This window comes from Alligator sinensis, unplaced genomic scaffold (genome assembly GCF_000455745.1).
Source record: "Alligator sinensis unplaced genomic scaffold, ASM45574v1 scaffold54_1, whole genome shotgun sequence".
Classification (NCBI taxonomy): Eukaryota; Metazoa; Chordata; order Crocodylia; family Alligatoridae; genus Alligator; species Alligator sinensis.
Window position 1 is genome coordinate 220,776 of NW_005841962.1, and position 12,739 is coordinate 233,514.

General features: G+C 42.7%; 1 protein-coding gene across 1 annotated transcript in view; it reads left to right on the forward strand.

Annotated features, from left to right (window-relative positions):
• The window catches only part of NEK11 (NIMA related kinase 11), a 205,092-nt gene that overhangs the window by 57,992 nt on the left and 134,361 nt on the right, over positions 1-12,739 (forward strand). The window lies entirely within an intron of this gene.

Genomic DNA, 12,739 nt, shown 5'->3' on the forward strand with positions numbered 1-12,739 from the left:
AAGCGGCGGGTCCAGCCAGTCAGGGGGTGCACCGGCACTTTCAGGGGGTGCACATGCACCCCCATTCACCTCCTACGCATCGCCACCGTGCGTACTATTATTGGGCTACTGTGCAGCAGCATCACTAAAAAGGCATTTGCCAGTGTAACTGTACAGTAAGTTCATTTGCTGCACGTTTATTTAGTACTTGATTATATAAGTACTAAATTAAATGTGTAGTAATGACTGTGCATTAATGAACATTTAGACACGCCCTGTATATAGTAAATCACTCATCCTATGCAGGGGAAACTCAATGATAGGTAAGTTGTTATATTATTATTTTATTAACATTTTTTCCTGATATGCCTGAGAAACTTTTTGCTCTGGGAATAGTCCTTATGACAAAGATCTTTCATTTATTCCTAAAAGAGTAGCAGCCTTTCTCATGAGCTCTGATTAGGTAATGAGGCTCAATAAATTCTGAGTCAGAAAGTTCTTTTCTGCCACGTCCTAGATGAGAGTGACAAATTTGCTCATCCTCCTAGGATTTGTTTCAGCAACCTGTCAGACTTAACCCAGATCTGAGATTTAGGGATTTAATTCAAAATCCAATAGCTTCACGGCTGATTCCTTCCCCTGGCTTATGCTGGTCTGATCCTGCCCCACTGTTGTCAAATTGATTTCCTAGTAATGGCAACACTTTGATCAAGAGGATGATTCTCTAGGCCTTTGAAAAATCACTACTCTTTTTCAGAGTTGCCTACAATATATTTTCTAGAGCTTTCTCGTCAAATTTAAATGTCTCCAGGAATAGGCTCTCACTATTTTTGGAGAAAGATAGTACTTCAGTCTTTAAGATTTTTTGTCAGGAGAACTTTTCCACATGTATAGCATAATATTCATTGTCTCGATATCAGCCAGTTATTCCTATGTATATCCTCTTATACTATGCTAAATAACTGCTCTCCCTTTAGTGTTTATGCTTTCAAATATTTGTGGACTGTTACCATTTGGATGTTACCAAATCTGCATGTGTATTACATACCAGAAACTGCTAAAATAATATTAAGGTTGCAATGTCAATCACTTTTTTGGTGTGGTTTCCAAGATTTGTTTGCTTGTTTAAAATGTTTTTTAAAAAATCAATCATGTGCTGTTATTTTGACACCACTGTGGGTCATCAGCAGGGCTGGAACATCTAGATCTGCCAAACAGGACTTAGTCACTTGAGCTAACAGAGTAACTGTGATAGTAGTCATGTGGTTACACAGCAAATGACAACCAATGACACATGCATTTACACCAGAGGCAGGCAATTATTTCGGGTGGAGGGCCGCTTACTGAGTTTTGGCTACCTGTCAAGGGCAACATGGGTAGCCCTGCCCCTTGACAGATGCCCCGCCCCCTGGTCACCATCTTGGGGCCAGAAGTCCCGCTCGCTAACCCCCACCCTTTGCCACAAGAAATCCCTCCCCTTGCCCAGAAATACTCCTTTCAGCAAGGGGTTTTGCGCTCTCAGAACCAGAAAAATACCACATTAGATTCTAAAAATCGAACATCTACAATATTAATTTGATTTCAAAAAATATTTTGTCCTGATTTACATGCGCTTGTGTAGTGTACATATAGGGGATTGCACAGTAGCTTAAAATGAAGTCTTACTCTTGCATATTGGGGGCGGGGGGTAGGGAGCATGGGGATGAGTATAGGTTTGTGGGGGCTGTGTGTGTGTGTGAGGGTTTTAGGTGTGTGTGAGGGTTTTGTGGGGAGGTGCATAGGTGTGGGAGTGGAGTGAGGGAGCATGTGGGTGTGTGTGTGGCTGTGGGGGGCTGTGTGTGGGGGGGAGAGTGGCTGGGGTGTGTGAGGGGGTGTGGGTGTCTGTGTGTATAGCAGTGTGAGGGGGATGTGGGTGCATGTGTATGGTGAGGTGTGCATGTAGGACTCGCCCTATGAACATGCACACACACACACTTTCTCCCTCCCTCCTTCCCTCATTGCACACATACACAGAGTCTGTGCCACCCTCACTGCGTTCTCTCTCTCTCTCTCTTTCTCAGTGCCGTGCTCATTGCACATGCATACACATACACTCTCTCCCTCCCTCATTGCTCTCTTTGTCTCTCTCTCCCCCACTCCCTTATTGCACGGATACAGACACACACACACACACACACACACACAGAGTCTCTCCCTCGCTCATTGCATGGGCACACACACACACATCCTTCCGCTCTTGGCCCTGGGGTACTGGTGCAGGCCCCATGCTTCCATGGTCAGGTGATGCAGCTGTGGGCTATGCTGTGCTGGTGCAGCCAGCAGGCAGGCAGAGAAGCAGTGAAAGTGGCCACAGGCAGAGGCTTCCCAGATAAATATTAATTTTCTAAAATTTTTAGTGGCCCCACAGGCCAGATAGAATGGCCTGGTGGGCCAGATCCAGCCCACGTGCCCTATTTTGCCCACCCCTGATTTAAACCATGGGTTTCACAGATGTTTGATAGCAGGAGACCACTGAGGCTGACTCAGGAATCTTGGGTTTCATTCCATGCTCTGGAGGGGGAGTTCACTCTAGTGATCAGAGATACTTTTGCCTTTTTCCCTCTCTCTGCCCCATTTTCTTCAATCTGTCCCTGTCCCAGTCCTGTCTCTTTTCTTTCCATCACCACTCAACCTAGTCACAGTCTCTTTACATCCAGTCCTAGACTCCAGTGTAATTTCCCATCTCAGTTCCAGTTGGTTTCTCCACCCAGTCTTTTTGCTTAGTAAGTTCAAGTTCTTCGTTTGCACCCTGGCTCCTCATTAGATCTGTCTCTCCCTCACTTTTATCTTCCTGCCACTGATTCCTAGCTCATCAACCAATGGTAATATCTCCCTCCCCCCATACCAGCTGGCTTCTAGTTCTCTTTCATTTCCCTCCTTGAGACAAGCTCTGTGTTACTTCTGGTGCCCAATTTCTCCCTGGCCCTCAGAAATATTGAATAGATTTTACAGAGAAAGTCTTACATAGAATTTTCTTACAGAGAAAGACTTTCCCTGTAGCCCTGGGCTTGGAGTATTCTCATTGGCTGCCTATACACCTGCTTGTTCACATTCTAATTAGAATGCATTGGAGCAGACTCAATTAACACAGTGTTTTGGTGTTCTAATTAAAATGCTCCCGTGTCACCTCACCATCACATGTGTGACGGAGCACCAGTGGGGCTGCTACAAGCTCCTTGGGAGCTTGCTTGTGGAGCAGCAGGGAAAGGTCTCTACCAGGAAGCATTTTAAAGAGGGAAAGTGGGTGGCAGAGCACATCTGGTGTCTGCCACTTTAAAAGCTGGCGGCAGGTGCTGCCTCAGCTCTGATGAGCAGCAGCCATTTTAGATCCAGGCCAGCAGAGCTACCTCCCCGGTGAAAGGTGAGGAGGTGTGCCTTAACCCTAGCCCCTGCCTTTGGGTGGGTTATTTATCACCAGAGGCAGTGGAGGGCTAGGCACCTGGTGTGGCACCTGTGCCCAGGTGGGGTGCAAGACCCTGGAGCAAGTGGATAGTGGGGCTAGGCATGGCTGCGGCCACCTTAGCCTGGGTAGGGTACAAGACCCCAGGGAGTGAGAGTGCTGGGCCGGGCATGCTGATGAGTAGTACCTGAGCCTGCAGGGGGGGTGTTCAACCCCAAGCACCAGTGTCAGGGGCAGAGTATATGCCTCAGTGGAGGTGCAGAGCAGGGTAGAGGGGGGCACCTAACAGCCTGCACCAGAGTGGCAGTTGGGAGGCCCCGGAGAGAGGAATGCGTAGAGAGTGGGAGTTGTGAGGCCCTGTGAACACGGGGTCCTGAGATGAGGCCCTGTGAGGAAGGGGTGTGAACTGGGTCCCCGGTGAGCAGGGGGCTTTAGGTTAGGTCCTGCTATCATGGGGGCTGAGTTAGGTCCAGGTAAGCCTTCGGGCACCTGAGGCCACAGGTAGGCTCGAGGCTGGGGGGCAGCTGAGGAAGAACTGCAGGTAAACAGTGGGGTTTGTTAGTAGCCCCTGATTGGGAGCAGCTAGGTGAGTGACCTGGCGAGGGACCAGAGGCAGAGTCAGACTAGTGTTTTGCAAACCGCCCAACACTCACTTGGTTGAGGACAGCAAGAGATGCCCAAGAGGCTGCGTGCTTGCTGGCTGGGGAGTGCAGGGAAACAAGCTCGAGGACCCTCTGGGTGAGGGCAGGGTAAATGTGGCCCTGGGGAAAAAGAGGGGCGGTATGAGTGTGGCCCCGCAAGGGGCAGTATGAGAGAGACCATGTGAGAGGTGGTGGAGTGAGACAGGCCTCAGTGAGAGGGAGGTGGTACGAGTGTGGCCCGTAATAGGGCAGAACATGAGAAGTGTAACACTGTCCTGAATTGGGCCCAGCCTCAGGCTGGATCAGAGCACAGATGTTAGAAACAGCTGTGAGGCTTGGGATTCAGTACAGGGGTGGTTAGAGCTGCATTCATAGGCCCAGGAGAACAGGGCATTCAAAGGGCAGCCTCCCACCTAATTAAGACCCTAAACATTTAACAACTAGGCATGGCAGGAAAGAGAGGTGGGTGGTGTGCCCAGAGGCAGGTGGGAGACTAGCACTGTGGCTGGTTGGGGGGGTTCCCACTTTGCCACAATGTGTATTAAGCCCCTGCACATTTTAAAATGGTTGCGCAGGCACTTTGTCTAAATCTCGTCAAAAGAGCTTTAGATAAAGTGTCCCGTGGCCATTTTAAAAAGTGCAGGGGTTTAATACATGTGATGGTGAGCCATTTTAATTCGAGCACCTGTTCAGGAACCACTCTAATTAAAACAACCCTTCCCAATCCCAAGCACATGTATAGGCAGCCATTTGTTCCATGGGGAGGGTGTATGCACACTCCTTTCCACAAGTAGGAGTTGTGAAGTATGCTTGGTTGCTCCTTGGAAATAGCATAAGTTGAGTCTTATCTAACTTAGGAGCTGTGAGGAGATGGAACGTGTTCAAAAAAGTGGGAATTTGTGGGGGTTTTAGCTGCTAAACAATTTAAAACAAAAACAAAAAACACACCGAGCTTGTGAAAAGAGAGGTTTTTTGTGGGCTAAATTTTGAGTTTATTTTTCATGAAATCTGCAAAAGGCACAGGTCTGATACAAGAGTACCCACCTGCTCCAAAGCATAGGGGTACTAGAGCACCTAAAAGAAAAAGCTACCAGACTTTTTTAAGATGGGCAGTAGTACTACAGTATCTTTCTTTTTTTAAAAATGGCCAAATAATTTTGGCTGATATATGCATGCAGTTGGCTGATGTATATCATACATATGCATATATGTATATATGTGTGTGTTTGTATAACATAATAGCCTGCCACAGATGCCTGGCATGGAAAATTTCAGCAGAGACTTTGTTTGGCAAAATTAAGCAACTGAAAACAGGGTGTTATATTGAAAAGTGTTAATCACTTTAAAAATAGGCTGTGTTACCAGCCTACCCCATAATTAATCTGTTAAATTTCATTGCTTGGTCCTGAACTGTTTCTTAACTTGTCTCTGCCCCCCTCTACATGTGCAGGTAGGATGTAATGAGCAATTCACACGATCATGCCTTCTGCCATACCACACATGTATGGTAGGAGGCACAATTGTGGGATTGTGTATTGGATCCCATCACACCTTATTGCTGATGCAGGTACAGCCCGATCCCAAGCTTCCCCAGCACCAGCAAGATGCAAGCTCTTGCAGCTGGGAGCTTCCTCAGTTAAAGGGCTCCCAGTTGCAGGGGCACCACTGAGGCTGGGAGATAGCCAGAGCCACAATCTCACCCCCCCACCCTTGGGTTAGGAGATCACAGCCACACTCTGCAGCTGCTGGGACCCAGCTGGATCCCAGTACTGGGAGGCAGGAACCCATCATCCACAGCTGTTGGACTCCAGGTCCTGGAAGCTATGGGGTGCTGCTGGGACCCAGAGTTCACAGCTGCCCAGGCTGAGAGTCTCCAGCAGTTGCGGGACTCACAGCCCCAGCTGGGCAAGGTTCACCTCTGTGGCTAGGAGCTGACAGGGCTCCCAGCTGTAGGGGAGACCCTGCTATATGTACATATTAAAGCTTGATAGCAACCAGTTATCAAGTTAGTACCCATTTTCAAGGTCTAACTTTATAGCTGGTTGGAGCATTTTATGGCTTGATAGCTACTTTGCACATGTAGCTAGTCTCAAGGTAACTGTTCAATTAACCAGTTAATTGCGCTATACCTATAACATGTAGAGGGGGCCTCTAATCCAGTAATGGGTTGAATACAACTTCTAAATGTGATCTCAAAAATTCTGGAGAGAAGCTTTTATCTTCCATCAAATTCCATAAAATATGCTAATCTCAGAAGTTTAAAGTGTTTTTTAAATATTCCTCTTTGCATAAGTGCATGTATTTAAACAGTCAAATACTTGTGGATTTTATCAGATGGTTTGCAAGTGCTGTGGGTGTATTGTGTGCACTAAATAATTTGTCCTTAATTTAGACCAACTGTAGGTGCCAGTCAGCATCTTATAAAAAGAAACCCTTCATCGTCTCCTTGGAAGTACAAGTTTGGACTTCTTCGCTAGACAGAAAATGTATGTTGTTTTGGTTGGCTGTGACAAGTTGCTTTTTTCACTTATAGTTAAGTAAGGTTTCTTTTTTTGATTTGAGAGAAGCATATGAACAGATGATAAATCTTCAAGGGTTGCTAGAGTTGAGCATTTTGACAAGACCTTGGATGACAGGAGCTTTGAAGACATCTTCCTGCCTGTTTGGGTAGACATGACTTGTGTGGTATGTGAGGTGGGGTAGAGTGAATCCAAGCATGTGAACATATGCTGTCACTATTGATAAATGCAGATAGTCCACCTACAGGCTTTCATAAATAAAGTTGGAAGTTTATAGATATGCCTGTTTTCTGTAACTTCTTTTAAAAAAGTCCATCGTTTCCTTTCTTGACTCATGTATGTCTAAAACCAATGTTAAAACACAGTGCTGCAAATGGTACAACTCCACATTGTGAGCAGCACCTGCTTCAGTTTTATGACACAATGAATTGTAAAACTAGTTTTACTTCCTGCTCTTATTTTGCATGGAAGCTTTGATAATAGTTCTATAGTTAAGGCTGCATTGAGCTTTTTGCCTTTGACAGCAACTTGTAACCTCTCTCAAGAGTCGAAAAAGTTGGATGCTTTAAAGAGAAAAACATGATAGGATTCTTAGGTATTGTCGTACCCGTAAGGGGTCGAGTGGTATAACTTATTTTAGGATAGACACGCAGAGCTTTGAAGCAAGCTTTTGTTTATTAAAAGGAAAAACTTAAACAGAGTATACTCACAAAATCCAATACAGCATGTTCAAGCCTTGTTACTTCTTAAGCGCAATTTCTAAAGACACCCGTAAAGATGATGCTTGGAGCAGATCAGCTGAGCCGTCGGTCGTGCACTACCCGCAAAGCTTCCCAAGTATCTTTTTCCCCAGCAGTACGCTTCTATGAGAGCCCTAAGATCTGCACACTTTGCTTAAATTTTGGGTCAAATTTATTCACATCTAAGCAGAATTTAGGACCAAATTTAGATTAACCTTTACTGTGATTGGCCAAACGCAAGAACATTTTGTGGCTAGCATGGTAAGTTGCTAGTTTCAATTTTGTACCGCATTGTGGTGAGATACCCTTTTCACCTCCTGACCTTAAGAAGCTGATTTTCAGTCTTTTCAAGCAGTTGATATGGAGGGCGGAAAGAGAGAGAGGAAGAGAGAAGAGAAAAAAAAACACAAAACAAAACTCCCGGAAGAGTATAACCTAAGAGACCTCGCTGTCGCGGAGTTGTTTCTTCATGGTTCGCCAGTACAGGTGTTTTATTGCTTTGACAATGTTGTGAAACTATATGTTTCCCTGCCTTGGCGGCTCAGTAGCAACCGTGCAGTCAGAACACTTAGGCTTCCCTTTTGTCAAGTTTGTACCTTGCTCCTGTAGTGTCAGCAAAACCATAGGTATGGGTATCACAGGTATATGATTTTTTAGAGCATTTTGGTCGCTGGTATGTGTTCCTGGAAAAAAAAAAAAAGAAATAAAAAGTTAAATAATTTTCAGAAATTTTGCATGATGCATAATTTTAAATTTTAAAGAAAAAACTATATCGCCTACCATCTTTGAAATTCACCTACATGTCAATAATCCCTCCTTTGTGTTACAAAACCCCCTTCTCAAACATTTGGTATTTCTCTTAAAAAACTATAAATTTCTGTTTAATTGAAAAGAGCACCAAAATATAGTTGCCAAACTGAAGAGGGATACAACCTTTGGCTAAGAGTGCAGTGGGCTGGGAGCCAGATTTCCATAAGTTCAATTCTTCCCTCTTCCATGAACTGTTTTTAATGAACCTACATGTTCTTCATAGTTCTTAGTAAGTGAGGCTTCATGTTTCTAGCTCAAAAAGGCAGGTATTATTTTCCTCCATTTTGCAGATAAAACAATTGAGGTCATGAGACGTTGAAAAAGGTCTCCTGTCTCCACCTGTGACAGAACTCAGGATAGAATTAATTTGCAACCAAGGTAGACCAAGTTTTATCTATTTAACCACACTGTATCTCAGACAATTTAGGCTTTGGTCTCTGTAAAATGGGACTATACTGCATACATGTATGTACAAACTGTCAGGTGCACAGGTGAATAGTATTGCCTCTAATCACTCACTCATATTGTTTATCTACAGAATGGTCTTAAAGCATTGGATTGGAATCCAGGAAATTAATTCTACTTTTACTTCTGCCACATATAAAGAGTATGGTGCTGAGCAAGTCAGTTAAATCAAAGTATTCAACAGTGTCTCTTTCACATTATACACTTTATTTTTTTATTTGGACTAATTTGAAATTATTAAATAGTATTTGTTTTTCAAACTAATATTAAGACAAGGAAAATGAATCCTAATGTACACAATAATCAGTATTTGGACTGTTAGCATAAGAATGCATTATGAAATAAAATTCCTCTGCTATTTTGTTCTGCACTCCATTTTTTAGGTTCTTTGCATATGTTCCATACTTGAGAGGCTGATCTTTTTTACTAGGATTAGCTTTCTTCATTTTCTTGGACATTATTCAAAAGTTGTTGGTATGCAATAATAAAATAAAATATTGATATAACTTTTTATACATTTCTCCCTGCCTCCTTCAGTATTTCTTTCCTGTAATTACGCACACATGCATGCACAGTATTGCTGAGGGGAATATACATCAGACATATACACACAGGGCATGTCTACACATTCATTAATATGCCATCATTACAGAGCATTAAGTCTAGTACCTGTAATGACAAGTACTAATTTAATGTGCTGTAATCAGTGCAACTGCGCATTAGCACAAATGAATGGTCTTTTTGTGACATTAATGCACAATAGACTAAATCTACTGCACATTAGCATGGGTTTTGCCTGCCATACTAATGCACAGTAGAATTAGTCTACTGTGCTCAAAGTGTCTTGTGTAGATGCACCCACAAAGTATTATTGAGGGGAATATAAACATGCATGTTGTCTTTTGCACTTAACCTTTCCAAATGCCTTTTAAAAAATCAAGGAAATTCAACAATAAAGAACTTTATTTTTAAAAGTTAGGACCCCTTAGCAACATACAGAAGTTGCTTTTTTCACCATTTAAAGTATTTTATTGCCGTGACTTAAACAGAAGTGCATTGCATTACAGGACTTTAAAAATGGGTACATTTTAAATTACTTTAAAATTTAAATTAATCTTTGTTCAATGAGGCATTAAATTTGAAGTGCTGTATTTTGTAGCACTTTAGCAACCTATAGCACTTTAAATAATTTCTGTACGCTGTTCAAATTTCTGACCAGTGGAGGCTGTGAAGCACCCCTCGCCTCCTAGCTTGGAAAGTGCAGGGAAGCTCAGAGTCCTCCCTGTCTCTTCGCCTGCCCACCAAACACTGCATGCCTGTCATGTTTAAAAGCACTGTAACTTTATAGCTCTATAAAAAGTGGTTTAAATTACAGCCCTGTAAAGCATGCATAGAACACTTCTGTATGTGCCTCCATGCAATCCCCTAAAAAGCAGAGATGTCCAGCTGAAGTATTCTTTAACTCACACAGTTTTCATCTTCACTGATGGATTCCATGTCTCTCAAAAAATATACTAAATCTCTCATGTGTACAGTAACATTATAGACAAACCACATTTGTCACGGTTGTACTGTAATGTAAAACTTTATTTAACTTAGTATTTCCCCCATGGAAAATAGCACTCGATGCACTTTGTCTGTGAACAAGTGTCTATAGACAGATATGCTAGTATTGCTGAGAACAGCAGGCTGTATGACACAACTTATATAGTGATCTCAGTTGTTATACTTAATATAAGTCATGACACTTTAGAGAGGTGATTGATTTACCATTCTTTTTAAATTAAAAACAGTTCTCTTCTTACTAAAAAGAAATTCAACAATCATCATGGAGACTGTATCTTTTTTTTCTATGAGGATCTGGAAGGTTTTGGTTTAACATTTTTGGACCCTTTATAAACAATTCAAAAGGGTGCTATGCAAAAAGTGTCCTCTCCGAGTATTTTTGAGATATACTGCATTTAACATTTTCATATTCATGTATATACAAATAAATCTAATCTTGGTTGCATGCAAGACTTGTTTTCGAAATACAAAAATTTTACCAATTTTGGTTATGAATTAGCAATGTGTATTACTAAACTAATACCTCATTTACAAAAGCACTATTTCTTGATTTCCTACTGAATAAGATAAAATTTAATAAGATAAACATCTGTCACATCTTCTGACAATTGATAGCAGCATCAGAATCACTAAGTGACTTAGGTGACAAGCTATACTGACATGTTGGGTTTTTATTGCAGTCCTCGGTGCATAAAGATCTCATATTAAGTGATATTTAACGAAGACTCATTCTGTTTGTCAGTTCCATGACATGATCTGTGTGAATAAAGGAATAATGTCCTTGTGTCAGCTGAAGATGAGAAAATTGCAGCAGATATTACCTGTCTTAATAGCACTGAACTAGTCTGTGGAGTTGTAGAAAAATAAAATTGCTTGCTTTATCATCATGCTGCCAGATGGGGCTTAGGCAACTTTATGTAGAAATTCACGCACTGTTACTCAGTAACTGATGGGTGATGTTAGGGAAAAAATCACTTATGAGGATTTACTACATTTGTTCCCTCAGATCAAATGAATTTCTCTAGTTCGTGTAAGATGTTATTAGTGTCATGTTTAACTACTGTGACTTTACAACCATGCAACAGCAAACAGCAAATTACTTAAGAAAAATCACTATGAAGACATCATTGTGGCCTGGAAATTCATAAATTTGCTTCAGTAAAGTACAATAATATTCTCCAGACATACAAAAGGCTTCTTCAGGTACAGATTGACATTGTGCACTCTGTTGCAGTTTAAGCTTGTGAAAAATACGCTCCTTATTTGTTACATATGTGCTTAAACATTCATAGATTCATAGATGTTAGGGTCAGAAGGGACCTCAATAGATCATCGAGTCCGACCCCCTGCATAGGCAGGAAAGAGTTGCTTTCTGCTAGCTTGTGGCCATTATTTCTTGTAACCCCTGGGGGTGCCTTGGTGAATAAATACTCGCCTATTCCCTTCTGTGCCGCCGTGATGAACTTATAGGCAGCCACAAGGTCGCCTCTCAACCTTCTCTTGCGGAGGCTGAAAAGGTCCAGTTTCATTAGTCTCTCCTCGTAGGGCTTGGCCTGCAAGCCCTTAACCATATGAGTGGCCCTTCTCTGGACCCTCTCCAGGTTATCCGCATCCCTCTTGAAGTGCGGTGCCCAGAATTGCATGCAGTACTCCAACTGCGGTCTGACCAGCGCCCGATAGAGGGGAAGTATCACCTCTTTGGATCTATTTGTCATGCATCTGCTGATGCACGATAAAGTGCCATTAGCTTTTCTTATGGCTTCGTCACACTGCCGACTCATGTTCATCTTGGAGTCCACTAGGACTCCGAGATCCCTTTCCGCTTCCGTGCCACCCAGCAGGTCATTTCCTAGGCAGTAGGTATGCTGGACATTTTTCCTCCCTAGGTGCAGCACTTTGCATTTCTCCTTGTTGAATTGCATTCTGTTGTTTTCTGCCCACTTGTCCAACCTATCCAGGTCTGCTTGCAGCTGTTCCCTGCCCTCCGGTGTGTCCACTTCTCCCCACAGTTTTGTGTCATCCGCAAACTTGGACAGAGTACACTTCACTCCCTCATCCAAGTCGCTGATGAAGACATTAAAGAGTATCGGTCCAAGGACCGAGCCCTGCGGGACCCCACTGCCCACACCCTTCCAGGTCGAAACCGACCCATCCACCACGACTCTCTGGTGGACATTAGAAGAAGACAATGTCAATAATAATAATAACCATTTCATAATAGTGTCTTTTATCTCAAAATGTTTTGTAAAGATCAACTAATTAAGTTTCCCAGAGCCTAGAAGAATGTAGCAATGGCTCAGAACCCTAACCCTTACATAAAATTAGGTAAGTAGTTTGGTTGAATTTGAAGAAGTAGGGAACCAAGCTATGGCCTGGATTCTGGAGTGTTTCTTCAACCATGGGGTTGTGAATCACAACCTTCAGATCTAAATTTGTCTTTCTCAGTCTGTTCTAGGATTTTAGTACTGGTTAAGAGTTCTGGTCAGAATTAATATCTGTAACTTATAGATGAGGGAAAACTTGAGGCATAGAGAAATGTTAAAGTGATTTACTTATACTATAGTCACATAGCAAATCAGT